Raw genomic sequence first — 15,232 nt, 5'->3', positions numbered from 1 at the left:
GTTCGGATTCTGCTGCTGTCTTAGAGGCTATAAAAGGGAATAAAGCAAAAGCTCATCCTGACATAGTTATTGAGATTCTCTGAGTTGTGTTTAGAGTGCGGAAGATGGGTTGTGAAGTCAGATTTACATGGACAGCTGGGCATGCTGGGGTGGAGGGAAATGAAATTGTGGATGGCATTGCAAAGTCTTCCTTACAGAGCGGGCAAGTAGGAATTAGAATACCCCCAGGCAGAGCAGAATTGAGAAGTAGGATAAAAAAAGGCATAGAGAAGAAATGGCAAGAGGATTTGAAAAATGAATTAAAGGGAAGGCATTTCTTTTCTAGTCACCCACTAGTTAAAAAGGTCTCAGACTGTTACTCTTTAAATCATAGAGATACAGTGAAATTAACAAGACTTAGGTTGGGGCATTGTGGGCTACACTATTACTTAAAGATAATAGGAAAACATCCAACTGGATTATGTGACTGTGGTAGTCCAGAGACAGTTCAGCATGTTTTGCTGAGTTGTAATCGATATAAAATTGAAAGAAGAATATTATTCAAGTGGCTGTCGGACTTAAATGTATTTTGTTTTTCTATTAAATCTTTGTTTGGCCACCAAGAGAACCACCATCTGATTGAAAAGTTTATTATTCTGTTTCTACGTGCGACTAGTTTCTATTTGAGAATTTGAGTTTTCTTGAAATTCTGTAGTTAATTGTACATCCTGCAGAGGGCAGTAATGCGCCGAAATGCATCTAAACTGCCGGAAGTAGGAGAAGATCACACCGGCAACTGTGCCCTGATGATGGCTTCTTGATTGGAGCCAAAACGGCTGCAAACATTTTGCCAAGCTCCACGAACAACCAAACTTCCAAGTGTAGGTGCTGCTATGCTTTATTAACTAGTGAGGAGGTGTTGAGGGTTCAGGTTAAATCATCTGTTATGTGCCTACCAAGGAACTTACTACTCTTCACTCTCCACTGCAGAGCCACTGATGTGCAATGGACAGTAGTCGACCTGCACCTTCCTGAAGTCCACAGTCAGCTCTTTTGTCCACGGTGAGGCTCAGGTTGTTGTTCTTGCACCATTTGACAAATCCCTCTACCTCCTCTCAGTGCCGTCTCATCATCATTGCTGATGAAGCCAACCTCTGTGGTACGTCCATCACCACTTCTTACGGAGGCCCATTCCACACTTTCACCACGCTTGTGGAAAACTTGCCCCTCATGTTCCCCTTAAACATTTCATCTTTCACCCTTAACCCATGACTTCTAGTTCTAGACTTGCCTGACATCAGTGGAAAAAACCTGCTTGCATTAACCCTGTCTATACCCCTCATAATTTTGTATGCCTCTATCAAATCTCCCCTCACTTTCCTACTCTACAGGGACTAAAGTCCTAATCTATTCAGCCTTTTCCTATAACTCAGGTTCTCAGTCCTGGCAACATCCTTGTATTTTTTTTCTGTACTTCTGTGGCTAGGTGATCAGAATTTCACACAATACTCCAGATCTGGTCTCACCAACCTCTTACACAACTTCAACATATCACCCAAACTCCTGTACTCAGTGCTCTGATTTACGTAGCCACAAGTAGCAAAAGCTCACTTTATGGCCCTCTCTACCTGTGACACCACTTTTAAAGATTTAGGGTTCTATACGACCAGGTCCCTCTGTTCTACTGTACTCTCTGTGCCCTACCATTCACTATGTAAGTCCTTTCCTAGTCTGTCCTCCCAAAGTAGAACACTGCACACTTAACTGCATTAAGTTCCATTGGTCATTTTCAGCCCATTTTTCATGCTGGCTCAGATCATGCTGCATGCTTTGATAGCCATCTTTGCTGTCCGCTACATCCCCAATCTTGATGTATCCTCAAATTTGCTGATCCAGTCTTTCACATTGTCATCTAGATCATTCTATGGATGACAAACACTGACCCCTACTAGTCATAAGCCTTCAGAGAGGCAGCTGTCGACTACCTCTCTCTGGCTCTCCTGCAGAGCCAATATAGAATCCAACTTACTACCTCATTCTGAATGCCAAGTGACCAGTCCACCATGTGGTACTTTGTCAAGGACATTGCTAAATCCATGTAGACAACATCCACTGCCTTTTGTTCATCAACTTTCCTGGTAACTCCCTCAAAAAACTCCATAAGATTAGTTAGACATGACCTATCACACACAAAGCCAAGTTGACTATCCCTAATCAGCCCATCTATTCAAATACTTATATATCTGGTCTCTTAGAATTTACCCATTGCTGATATCAGACTTACTGGCCTATAATTTCCCAGTTTATTCTTAGAGCCTTCCTTAAACAACGGAACAACATTAACTATTCTCCAGTCGTTCAGCACTTCATTGTGGCCAAGGACGTTTCAAAGAGCCCTGCCAGGGTCCCTGGAATTTCTCAACATTCATACTTCAATATCTTTGAAAACCAAGGTTTCCTAAGACTTGCCTTTTATTTTAGCAAAAATATACAAACTCTGTACTCTCAAAATTTCACTTTTGAAGTCCTCTTACCAAGCATCCCTTTTGCCAGAAAACAGCCCATCCCAATCCACACCTGCCAGATTCTTTCTGATGTCATGAAAACTAGCCCTTCTTCAATTTAGAAACTCAGCTCAAGGATCAGTACTATCCTTCTTCTTGGGATAATGGAATGCAGTTTATATTGGCGTTGTGTTTGGCGTAGACATCATGGCCCCAGGAGTTTATGCTGTGCTATCTTATTGTGTCCGTATAAAGAGAAAGTCTATGGGTTACAATTCAAGTATTTCCAATCTATTAAATCTATTTTCTCATAGAGTTGCATAATGAATTTGCATTATTTTGAACCCCAGAAAGACCCAAAATGCCATGTGATAGGAAAACATGATGGCCAATTAGCACACACTAAAATCTTACAAACTGTTTGGTAATAAACAAATAATCTATTGCACTGATGTTGGTTGAGGATAAAGTATCAGGCTGGAATTCTCCTGCTCTTCAAATATATAGGCCCAGCTGAGAAGGCACTTGGAGTTTCTGTCTAACCCCTTATCATAAATTGGAGTCACAAGTATGGATACTGGAATCTAGAGCAACAAGGAGTCTGCTGGAGGAACTCAGCAGCTAGAGTAGCAACTGTGTGGGCTGGGGGTCGGGAGAAGCTGTCAGCATTCTGGGTCAAAACCCTTCAGGACTGAGAGTGGGGGAGACCACTTGAGTAAAGAGGGGAAGGCAAGTGGTGAGACAGAAATCTAAGGTGAGATAAAAGACATATGACAGGAGCAGGCTGGGAGGGGAGCGGAGGCAGTGGCTGGTAAATAATGGATGGGAGCAAACAGAAAAATGAGAGGCAGATGGAGCAAGGTGAAGGAGGGGCTGTGACGTTTAGAGTTTGATGAGCAAGAACACAAAGGGGCAACCGGTGCTGAAGTCTGACAAGTAACGGAGGTGATGATGGGGGAGAGGACAATGGGAGAGGGAATGGGTGGAGACATTAAATGAACTATGTAGGATCCTTTGAATAATCCTGTGACCTTCCCCTTCCCCTCCTGGTTCATTGCACATTTAGCCTATAGGTTCTACCCCCCAAAATCTTGTCCGGTTCTGTTAATCCAATAGTTTGTATTAAGACCTCCAGATTTCAGCACTTTATATTCCTGCTGATCACCCACCAGTTTCCAAAAGCAACTATCCTCAACCTTCACCGTCTTCTGCCGCTCATTCCCTCTCTTTCTCTGTCTCTATCATTCACTTGCCACCATCTCCCACATCCACCACCCCCTCCCCTACATAATACAACCTGCCTGTCACCTTCCACCCCTCCTTTCCTCTCCTCATCTCACCTCGGAACCTGTCTCACTGTTCCCCTTCTCTGTTCCTCTTCTTCAGTTGTCCATCGATTTTGGATGATGACTGAGGCCTGGGCAGGTTTGTATGGAAGACCTTCAGTCTCCCCTCTCCACACCACCGATGTTGTCCAAGGGAAGGGCAAGGGCAACAGCTTGGCGTCGCAGTTTTGCTCAAGGACATAACACGCTGCCTCAGCTAAGGCTCGAACTAGCGACCTTCAAATCACTAAACAATGCCTTAACCACCTGGCCATGTGCCACACTTCTCTGTTTATACTGGTTATCTCCTGATCCAGGGTCACAACCCAAAAACATTTCCTTATCTCCACACAGATGCAGCTTGGCCTGCTGAGTTCCTGCAGCAGATTGTTACTCTATTGTAAATCAATGCACTATTGTTTGGTGGTGTTATCACAATTACTATGCACATGTGTATCAATAGGGCACCTTCACCACACAGACGGCAATAGGCCAAAAAGACCATCCCCATCTTCCAAAAGATAACTTTGACTTGTTCTGGACTCAACACCAGTAACCATGTTCACAGAATATATAAAAATGGTTCCTGGTGGAATGTCTCAGTGGCAACTTTTAGATCTGGATATCCTGCACAAACTTGCATTTTCATTATTTGCTTTCAGGTACGGAGAACTACAATGTTGTGATCCTCCTTGAGAATGACAACTGGGATCACCTGTTGGCCCATCCATTCCTCCTCCTCCAACATTATTTCATTTATTAGATTGAACTCAACCAAATCCACTGCTTTACTGGAAATTTGGATTCCTGCTGTATGTAAGGTTTTGTGTATTTTTATTTTGCATGAAAAAGCCAACACTTTCACATAGCTCTTTACAGAGTTGAGCTATGATTTTACCAGCTTCTCTTTACAATCAGCTCTTAAAATTTACAGCTTCCCCACATTCTCCCCCACCCCCAGATCAGGCAACTAGGAACCAACTTGGGTCCAGGAAATTGACCTCATTGTGAAAGTGTAACTAGACCTGCCTAACTATGCATACTTGTATTAATGGTTGATAACAAATTGATTATGAACTTAACCAAGACTGACTGGCTAATTCCTGGTTAGTAATATTAACTTCAGTATGAGACTGGTATAGTTCATAATTTTCATCTGTAACAATCTGCATTAGAACCAGCATTAAGCAATATGCAACTTTAGATCCATTTCTCCTTTCAGCAACAACTTGCATTTAGTTAGCCATTTCTACTTAAATACTTTGCAAGTCACTTCACAGGAATATAATCTGACATAGTTAAGAGCAGCTGTCGAAGAAGAAGAGCTAGCTGGAGATGCTCAAAAAGAAAATTCCACCTATATGTATTGTTGGTGTGATGAAGGAAGAGAACAAAGTAGTATATGTGGCCAGAAATGGGAAAACGTAGAGTTGTCTGATGGCTAAAGTACTAGAGAGCATCAGAAATGATGAGGGCCAAAACTATGGCAAGTTTAGAATGAGAATAAGAATGTTAAAGTTGGGTGAACCAGGAGCTACTGATGGTCAGGAGAAGGGATGAAGGAAATAGTGCAAACTGGCCTCATGCTTGAAACATTTGTGATGAATTCAAATTAGTAGAGGGTGGGAAGCCAGCGAGAAGTACAATGGAATAATTGAAGTGATGAGTTTCAGCCACACCACATATACTGCAGCTCTGGAGAACGTCAACAGCAAACGATTGCATTGAGAATTCCCTTAATTTCTGTCCTGCTCCAGCATCTGAACTTCACAGAAGATCAGAATTGCATTTCCTATGTAAAAGCTAAGAAGGAAAGAAAGCCTTGAAGGAGAACTTACCCACTCTTCATTTCAGTTCAACATAGTAGCCATTATAGTTTTGTATATTTCTTAACTTTTTTTTCCAGTTTATTTAGTGGTCTGATTAGGATTCAAGTAACTCGAGCTGAAAGTGTATCTTTAAATTTAAACAGCATAATATAAAAACCAAATATCCATTATTGCTATCTCAACGTGCATTTTTTTTTTTGGTGAGCGGAATCTGTTTATGTACAGTACTTTTTTCAGCATCATCAGGACAAAATGATTGACCAAAGAATTGATTGTGTACTTTAGAGAGGATAAGAGGAGGGAATACACACCAGTCCTCAAGGAGAGATCAGAAGTGGAAAGGGTGAGAAAATTTTAGTTCTCTGAGGATCTATTCTGGACCCAACATATCGATGCAGCTACAAAGAAGACACAACAGCAGCTACATTTCATTAGGAGATTGAGGAGCTTTGGTATGCCACCAAAGACACTCAAAAAACATCTACAGATGTACCATGAAGAACATTCAAACTGGCTACATCACCACCTGGTATGGGGGGGAGGGGGGAACCACAGCACAGGATCAAAATAAGCTGCAGAAAGTTGTAAACACTATCAGCTCCATCATGGGTTCTAGCCTCCATAGTATCCAGGGCATCTTCAAGGAGAAATGCCTCAAAAGGGTGGCATCCATCATTAAGGACCCCTATCACCCAGGCCGTGCCTTGTTCTCATTGCTACCATCAGCAAGAAGGTACAGGAACCTGAAACCATATACTCCATGATTCAGGGAGAGCTTCTTCCCCTCTGCCGTTTGATTTCTGAAATGGATATTGAACCCGTGAACATTACCTCAGTACTTTTCTACTTTATTTTTGTGCTATTTATTTAATTTAACTATATATACACATACACACATACACATACATCCTGTAATTTATGTTCTTTTCCTATTATCATGTATTGCTTTGTGCTGCTGCAAAAACAACAAATTTCACAACATATGCCGGTGATATTAAACCCGATTCTGATCACTACTATTATTTAAAGCAGGTGCTTCAGATGCAAGTTAGGCAATGTCTGCAGTAGGTACCGTATGATTCATCTTTCTTCCAGATCCATCTGTAATTGTGGAAATTGCAAAGAAATGGAATAGGGGAGAATATTATCCAAGGAGCGCTTTAGTGACCGTAATGGTGTGAGCACCAAGCTGTTGGGACAGGTCAATGAGTAGGAAAGATGGAGGGGACAGAGGAATCAATGAAGAAGGTGCCCAACCTGGAAGCATGTAGGTGCTTCAGATTTCCCGACAGGAGCTCAGCTGTTAGCTAATAACCATCCAAGCCTCTTGTTAAAATTCGTGTTGATTGCAAGCTAGGTAGAGTGTGTGTGGTAATGTTTGAACAATGTGTCAAATAAGCATTGTCAGTACACAATCGACACCAACACACCTCAACAACAGTGCATGATTAGCCCACTGTTCTACTCCCTCTATACTCAGGACCTCAAAGATGCATGTTTACCCTCCTGCTCTACTCTCTATATACACATGACTGTGGCTAAACACAGCTCAAATGCCATCTACAGATTTGCTAATGACTTCACTGTTGTTGGTAGAATTTCAGATGGTGATGTGGAGTTGCAACAGGACTAGGGAATCGATTAAGAACTTCAGGAAGGGGAGTCAGGGGAACATACACAGCTACTGAGGAGTTAGCAGGGGAAAGCATTCTAGTTCCTGGGCATTAAAATCTGGAAAATCTAACCTGGGTCCATTTTGTAATTTATAGTAATTCTATATTTTTGCATTGTTCAAATTTCACAACATTTAAGTCAGTGATAATGACTCTGATTCTGATGCCATTTGATGTCACTGTGTGCCTGCCAATCTCTTGTCGTACGTGGTTCAAGTGTGCAGAACTGTTTGCAGTAATAGTAAGCCTTCATTCGAATCACTGACCCGAAGAAGCTCCCCCCAGCCCAAATGTTTTGAACACCTCTGCACTGAATAAATTAATGGAACTTTTGCTTTGGAGAAATTAATTCTGGAGACTGTTTCCAAAACTTTCCCTTACACCTGTTATGTAATTGTTAAAGTTTAAAGTAAATTTATTATCAAAGGACGTATATCACCAGAGATACATTTTCTTGTGGGCATACTCAATAAATCCATAGAATAATAATCATAACGGAATCTCAACCAATGTTCAAAAGACAACAAACTGTGAAAATACAAAAAGAAAGAAAATAATAATAATAATAACTAAATAAGCAATAAATATCAAGAACATGAGATGAAGAGTCCTCGAAAGTGAGTCTGTTGGTTATGGGAACATTTCAATGATGGAGCAAATGAAGTTGGTTGAGGGGTAGTTAACTGTTCCTGATTCTAGTGGTGTGAGTCCTGAGGCTCCTGTACCTTATTTCTGATGGCATTAGCGAGAAGAGAGTACGGCCTGAGTGGTGGGGGTCCCTGATGATGGATGCTACTTTCCTGCGACAGTTTCATGTCGATGTGCTCAATGATGGGGAGGGCTTTACTCAAGATGGACGGGGTCATATCCATTACATTTTGTAGGATTTTCCTTTCAAGGACATTGGTGTTTCCAAACCAGGCTCAGACGCAGCCAGAAAATATACTCTCCACTACATATCTATAGATGTTTATCAAAGTTTTAGATGTCACGCCAAATCTTTGCAAACTCCTAAGGAAGTAGAGGTGTTGCTGTGCTTTCTTTGTAATTGTCCAGGACAGGTCTTCCGAGATAATAACACTGAGGAATTTAAAGCTGCTGATCCTCCAATACGGACTGGCCCATGGGCCTTTGGTTTCCTTCTCCTGAAGTCAATAATCAGCTCTCCATCTTCAAACAAGAGAAAATCTGCAGATGCTGGAAATCTGAGCAACACACGCAAAATGCTGGAGGAACTCAGCAGGCCAGGCAGCATCTAGGAAAAGAGTACAGTTGACTTTTCAGGATGAAACACTTCAGCGGGACTGGAGAAAATGTCTGAGAGGTAGATTTAAAAGATGGGGAGTGGAGAGAGAGAAACCAGGTTTCACCTATCACTTTGTATTTCTCTCTTCCCTGCCCCCACCTTTTAAATCCACTCCTCAGCCTTTTTCTCCAGTCCTGCTGAAGGGATTCAGCCCGAAACATTGACTGTGCTCTTTTCCTAGACGCTGCCTGGCCTGCTGAGTTCCTCCAGCATTTTGTGTGTGTAGCTCCTTCATCTTGCTGACATTGAATAAGAGGAAAAGACAATTTTCCATTCCGATCTTTAGCAAAGCAATCCAATCAGTCCTGTTCCTACTCCGTATTTTCCTGCATGCCTGGAACTCATTCCCTCAAATGCTTTTTTAATTTTTTGATTATTTACCTGCCCTAAGGGTGACTGACAGCAGGCGCTTAATTTCCGAGCTCACCTTCACAGGAGGAAGTCGGAGCAATCCATACAGCCACAGACAGTACCCGAAATCAGGATTAAACACAAGCATCGTTTCTGTCTATTGTACTGGGCCTGGTATCAGACCTCATACTTCTAACTTAATCACTTGATGTTTAACAGCTCCCATTAACCACTTTGTGTTTTATGATCTGGAACAAAGGCTCCTAAACTTCCTTCTTCCAGCTTTACAAAATACTTGCCAAGATTTTTATCTTTTAATTTAATTTTTTTTGCTCAGCATAACAAAACTTTTAATTTCTAGATACATTTACATTTACATTTCTTCCCCTCACAGATATCGGCTATCAGAACACTTCCATCAAAATATAGACATCACCACAACATCCTATACAAAAGCCCTCATTAGTATAGCAGACAGGTTTACATCTACATACTGCAGAAAAGGTTGCCATGTTTTATGAAAACTATTTTTGAGTGTACCGTACAAGTCAAAAAGTCCAAAGGAATGTATTCCATGATTAATTTATGCCAAACAAGAAGTCCAGGGGCCTTATCGGATATCCAACAAAGTAAAAGGTTCTTCCTTGCAAGAAGTTTTTTCTGATATGCATTAATAATACGACTGCTGGGTAAGCCTAAGAGAAAAGATACTGGGTCCAGTTCAAGCTCCATCTTCAGAATCTTTTCCATTTCACTCAAAATATCGCTCCAGTATGCCTGAAGTTTGGGACAAGTCCAAAAGCAGTGGGTGGAAGTTCCAGTATTTACATTACATTTAGACACATTGGAGAAACCCCTGTCTTAAATTTCGAGACAATCTGGAGTCAGATGGGCTCTATGCAGAATTTTGAGTTGCGATGCTTTAGTTCTATTACAAACTGAAATCTTTGCATTATCACAGCTGTCTTCCCATGATTCAGCTGTAATTTCTACTGCCAGTTGCTCAGCCTCTCCACAAGAACATTCCCTCAGGATGCTGTAAAAAGCACTAATGGAGACTTCACCCTTAGAACGAAACACCCTCTTTTCTATGTCAGAACTATAGAAATCAGTTAACAATGATTGTTTTTCTGTATATAATCTCTTATCTGAAAGAAACGAGAAAGATCCTTGATGGGAATGTTAAATTTCTGTACTATTTGTCTAAATGACATCATCGTTCCTTCATCAAACAAATCTCCTAGATGGAAAAGACCCTTCGAAATCCAAAGTTTAAATCCAGAATCCATTATACCACGCTGAAAACCTGGACTGCCAGTTATTGGAGTGAAGGGTGATATTTTTGCTGCATTGCCCTCAATTTGTCGCACCGCCCTCCAGGCCCTGACTGTATTAATCGTTATTGGATTGCCACGATATTCCTTAACTAGATTCATCCTATTGAGGAAAAGCAAATCAATAAGAGGGCATTTTGCTTGTGAAGCTTCAATGTCTCGCCAAATTGAGGAGGGGTCCCTGCAAACCCAGTCAACCACATAAGACAAAAAGGAACAACTGATATTTTTTGATGTCTGGAAAATCCAGACCCCCTAGACTACTGGGAGGCTGTAACTTAGACATTTTACAGGGTCTTCTTTTGTTCCAGATGAAAGAAACAAACCAGCCATTTATTTTTAAAAAGTATTTGTAGGGTAAAAATGACTGGAATCATTTGTATTGGGTTGAGCAGACAAGGAAGAATGTACATTTTGAGCGAGGATATTCAGCCAAGCCAAGAAATGGGAAGAGTGCTCCATCGCTCAAGATCCTGTTTGATTTTGTTAAATAACTGTGTAAAGTTAGCTTTGAACAATTGATCAAACGTAGGTGTGATGAATATGCCAAGGTAAACTAAACCTGTCTGCGACCATTTAAAGGGGAAAGCACCCTTAGTGTCAGGTACCTGCTGCCGATTCCCCAGAAGCATAGCCTCTGATTTAGTAAAGGTGATTTTATAACCTGAAAAGACACTAAATGAATTGATGCATTGTATAAGGTGGTGCACTGATATAGCAGGGTTTGATAAGAAAATTAGAACATCATCCACATACAATGTAATTTTATGTGACTTTAGTCCTATGTCTGGAGATATTTTGGGGTCTTGCCGAATAGCCTCAGCCAATAGCTCGATCACTAGTGTGAAAAGTAATGGTGATAAAGGGCAGCCCTGCCAGCTGCCCCTCAGAATACTAAAATTATCCGACCTAATACCATTAGTGAGAATCGCAGCCAAAGGGTCATTATAAAGAACCTTCACACACATAATAAAATTATTGCCCAAAATAAATCGTTCTAAAAGTGAAAAAAAGATACGGACATTCGATACGATCAAAGGCCTTTTCTGCATCTAAGGAAACCACCGAGCCGTCCACTGCCTGTTGCTGATGTGCCTGAATCACATTAAGTAATTTTCTGATATTGTTAGATGATCTACAGCCTTTTACAAAACCCATTTGATCCTCTTATATGATAAAAGGTAACACAATTTCTAATTGCAATGCTAAGGTTTTAGGTAAGATTTTAAAGTCAACATTTAACAATGAAATAGGCCTGTAGGAGGCATAATCTTCAGGGCTCTTTCCTTTATTAAGAATTAGGGAGATATTAGTTTCTCTCAATACTGGTGGGAGAAGAGCACAATTAAATGCCTGATTGAACATGTTTAGCATAGGCTCTGATAATAACTCTTTATAGAATTCACTAGTGAGTCCATCAGGACCAGGGGCCTTCCCACTTTGGAGCTGTCTCACAGCTTCCTGTATCGCATGTATAGATAACGGAGCATTGAGGAGGGACTCTTGTTCAGAAGAAATGCCCAGGAGATCTAAATTCCTGAAAAAGGACTCCATCCTAGATTGTCCATCATTACATTGCTCAGATTGATACAATTTAGAATAAAAATTCTTAAACACAACATTAATCATTTTAGAATTACCAGTGAGGGCTCCTGTCCCATCCCTAATTGAAGCAATAGTCTGAGAGGCATTTTTTTTTCTAGCTAAATAAGCCAAATAACTACCTGGTGTTTCACCATGTTCAAACAATTGTTGTTTAGCAAATGTCAATTTTCTTTTGGCTGCTTGTGTAAGTAAAGACTTTAGTGTACAACGTAGGGCTGTGATATTCTGTAACTTGGCTGCAGAAGTTTTATTAATATAATCCTTTTCAGCTGCTGCAAGCCTTGCTTCCACTAGGCGCTGCCATTCCGCAGCTTGTCGCTTCTTACTAGCAGAGTAGGAGATAATTAATCCCCTTGCATAGGCCTTAGCGGGTTCCCAGAGCATCGATGGACTACTAGACGATTTGGAAGTAATAGATTGGAAAGTTTTGAATTCGGAAGTAAAGTAGTCTATAAATTTATTATCTGTTAGAATAAAAGGATTCAGCCTCCAATGTCTAGATTGTGCTGAATTATCTTTGGGCTTAATATTTAAATATACTGCTGCATGGTCAGAAATAGTGATATTTCCAATTGTGCAGGATACAACTAAACCTAGGAGTGTTTTGGGGGTTAGAAAAAAGTCTATTCTGGTGTAACACTTGTGTGGATTAGAAAAAAGTGTGACGTCTTTGAGGGATATAACAACCTCCAGACATCCGCAAGTCCTAGTTCTCCACATAAGCCCATGATTTGTTAGACTGTGAGGAGAGAAATGGGGAACCACTAGGCACTCTGTCCATCAATGGGTCCATGAGACAATTAAAATCCCCACCTACAATAATGTTTTGTATTGAAAAGCTTGTAAGTTTAGAAAAAGCATCTGTTAGAAATTTGAGAGGATGAGCTGGAGGGCAGTAAACATTGAGAATACCATATTCCTCTCCGTATATTGAAGTCTTAACAATCACAAATCTCCCATACTTATCCTTAATGCAGTCTAATAACTTAAAAGGTAAGTTCTTTCTAATTAAAATGCCCCCCCCCCCACTCCTGGTTTTAAAAGATGAAAAATAGACTTGATCAAATCCACTCTGTTGCAGTTTTAGATGTTGTTTATCATTTAAATGTGTCTCCTACAATAAGGCTATATCCACCCTTTCCTTTTCAGGTTTAGTAGGATTTTCTTTCTCTTGATTGGTGAATGACTCCCCTTAATGTTCCAAGTGCACAATTTTAATATATTACTGGTCATAATCCTTTATAACAATCATGTGACTCTGGAGGAGAAGAATCCAGACTCAAGATCAGCGGAGCTGCAATAAGTAAATTTAAAAAACACACACACAAAAAAACAAAGCACCAACAAGAGGACTTACCCCACACTTAAAGGGGATATCTGAACCTTCTAGCACCCCATATTCTGCCCCACTGCCAATATGGCATTTACCATAGTCAAAAATGAAAACAGGGCATAATTTATCAATTCACCGATTTATTACTGTCATGTTTAAACTCCTTCAGGCTGGAGAAGCACCACTAATTTAAACAAATAATGAAACTGTATTAATCAAAACAAACACATTACCCATCCTGTAAGATATCTTGCCGTCGGGTAATGAAAAGGTAAAATAAAGAGACCATTGAGCATGTTATCGTCCATAACCAGGGCTACACAATATACTGTATACATTCTTTAGCCCAACGTGTCCACAAAAGTTTTAGCTTTGCCAGGACAATCAAATATCTTGGTGGTCCTGTTGTAGGTGATTTTCAGCACAGCTGGGTATAGCATAAAGCACTGGATTCCGGATTCTCTCAGCCTCTTCTTTACCTGGTCGAATTCCTTGCGCTTCCGAATAACGGCTGCCGAAAAATCTTGAAAAAGCATAAGCCTGGATCCCTCATATATTAAAGCCTGGGCATCAGTCCCGCAGTGCCTCGAAGCCTCCATCACTCTTTGCTTATCACTGAAATTATGGAACCGCACGGGGACAGGTCGAGGACGTTGGCCTGGGCCCCGTTTTGGCGCCAGTGTACGATGAGCTCTTTCCACCTTAATGCGTCCAGCCTTGGTTTCCAAATTAAGGAAATTAGGCAGCCAGCCCTCAAAATACTTCGCTGGCTGGCTGTCTGCCTTCTGTACCTTCAGGTAGACCGATGATCTGTATATTCTTCCTCCTACTTCTGTTCTCAAGATCATTGATATAGTCAGACAGGCTTTGAACTTGCTTTTCCAGTGCCTGGATGTGGTTTTGGGCCTGAACAGTTAGTTTCTACCACAGAGACTTGGCCCTCAGCCTTGGTCGTTCTTGTATCAAGATTTTTAAGCTCCAGTGTATGGTTTTGGAGTGTTAGAGAGAGTGGAGCCAGTTTCTCGTCGATCATTTTGGATATGTTCTCCGTAATTTCCTGAATTACTTGACGAAAAGCAGGGACCAACGTGTTAGCATTGCTAGCAGCAGCTAGCTCCCCAGCCCTGGGCGAGCGCTCTGTGCAGTCCATCTTGGCTGCCTTTTTAGTACCTTTCGATGGTGTGGTGTTGAAGCAGCTCAAAAAAAATACTCATCAATGTTCATGTCATTAAATCTGACACTTGAGCATTTAAAAAAAAGTTGAAACGGATAGGTTTATATGCGAAATTATCAGTGTGGCGGTGCTGAGCCCAGCAAAGCAGACCTTTTCCTGCGCCGCCATCTTGAAAACCCACGATTTTTATGTCTTAACCCCCTTCCCATTCCTTACATTGTCCCAATTCTTTCTGCTTATCACCTGTGAAATTTAGATTTTTCCATCAATATATTAGCAGTGAGTTTACAATAAATAATAGATGACAAATGTTTTAACCTGCTTCCTTTCTCCCAGTTCTTAAGGTTCATGCACACAGGTCAGTGATTCCTAGTTGACCTTTGGGTGATGTGCAGAGTACAGTGGTTCTCTGCTGCCTCCAGTCTCTAGTTGTCCTGTCCTGCAAGCAGCTGCCTCACACTCTGACTTTGTGTGCTTCATCGCACATTCCCGGCTACTGTAAGATGCCCCTTGATATCCAGTGATGGTAAAAGCATACTAGGGGTAGCATGGTAGTGCAGCAGTTAGCATAGCACCTTGCAGTAGAAAGGTGGGGTTCAATTCCTCTCACCAGGAGCGTGTCGGTTTTCTCCCGCATTCTAAAGACATTTGGGTCAGGGCTAGTAAATTGCGGGTATGCTACGTAGGCACTGGAAGCATGGCAACTCCTGTGAACTGCCTCCAGCAAATTTTCCGCCTCCTTCCTGACAGCCGTTAACACTAACAATGCATTTTACTTTTCTGTATGTCACAAATAAAGATAATCTTTATCTAATTCTA

Source organism: Hemitrygon akajei, chromosome 2 (assembly GCF_048418815.1).
Source record: "Hemitrygon akajei chromosome 2, sHemAka1.3, whole genome shotgun sequence".
Taxonomy (NCBI): domain Eukaryota; kingdom Metazoa; phylum Chordata; class Chondrichthyes; order Myliobatiformes; family Dasyatidae; genus Hemitrygon; species Hemitrygon akajei.
The sequence above is the reverse complement of the archived record's forward strand: the minus strand, read 5'-3'. Positions refer to the sequence as shown.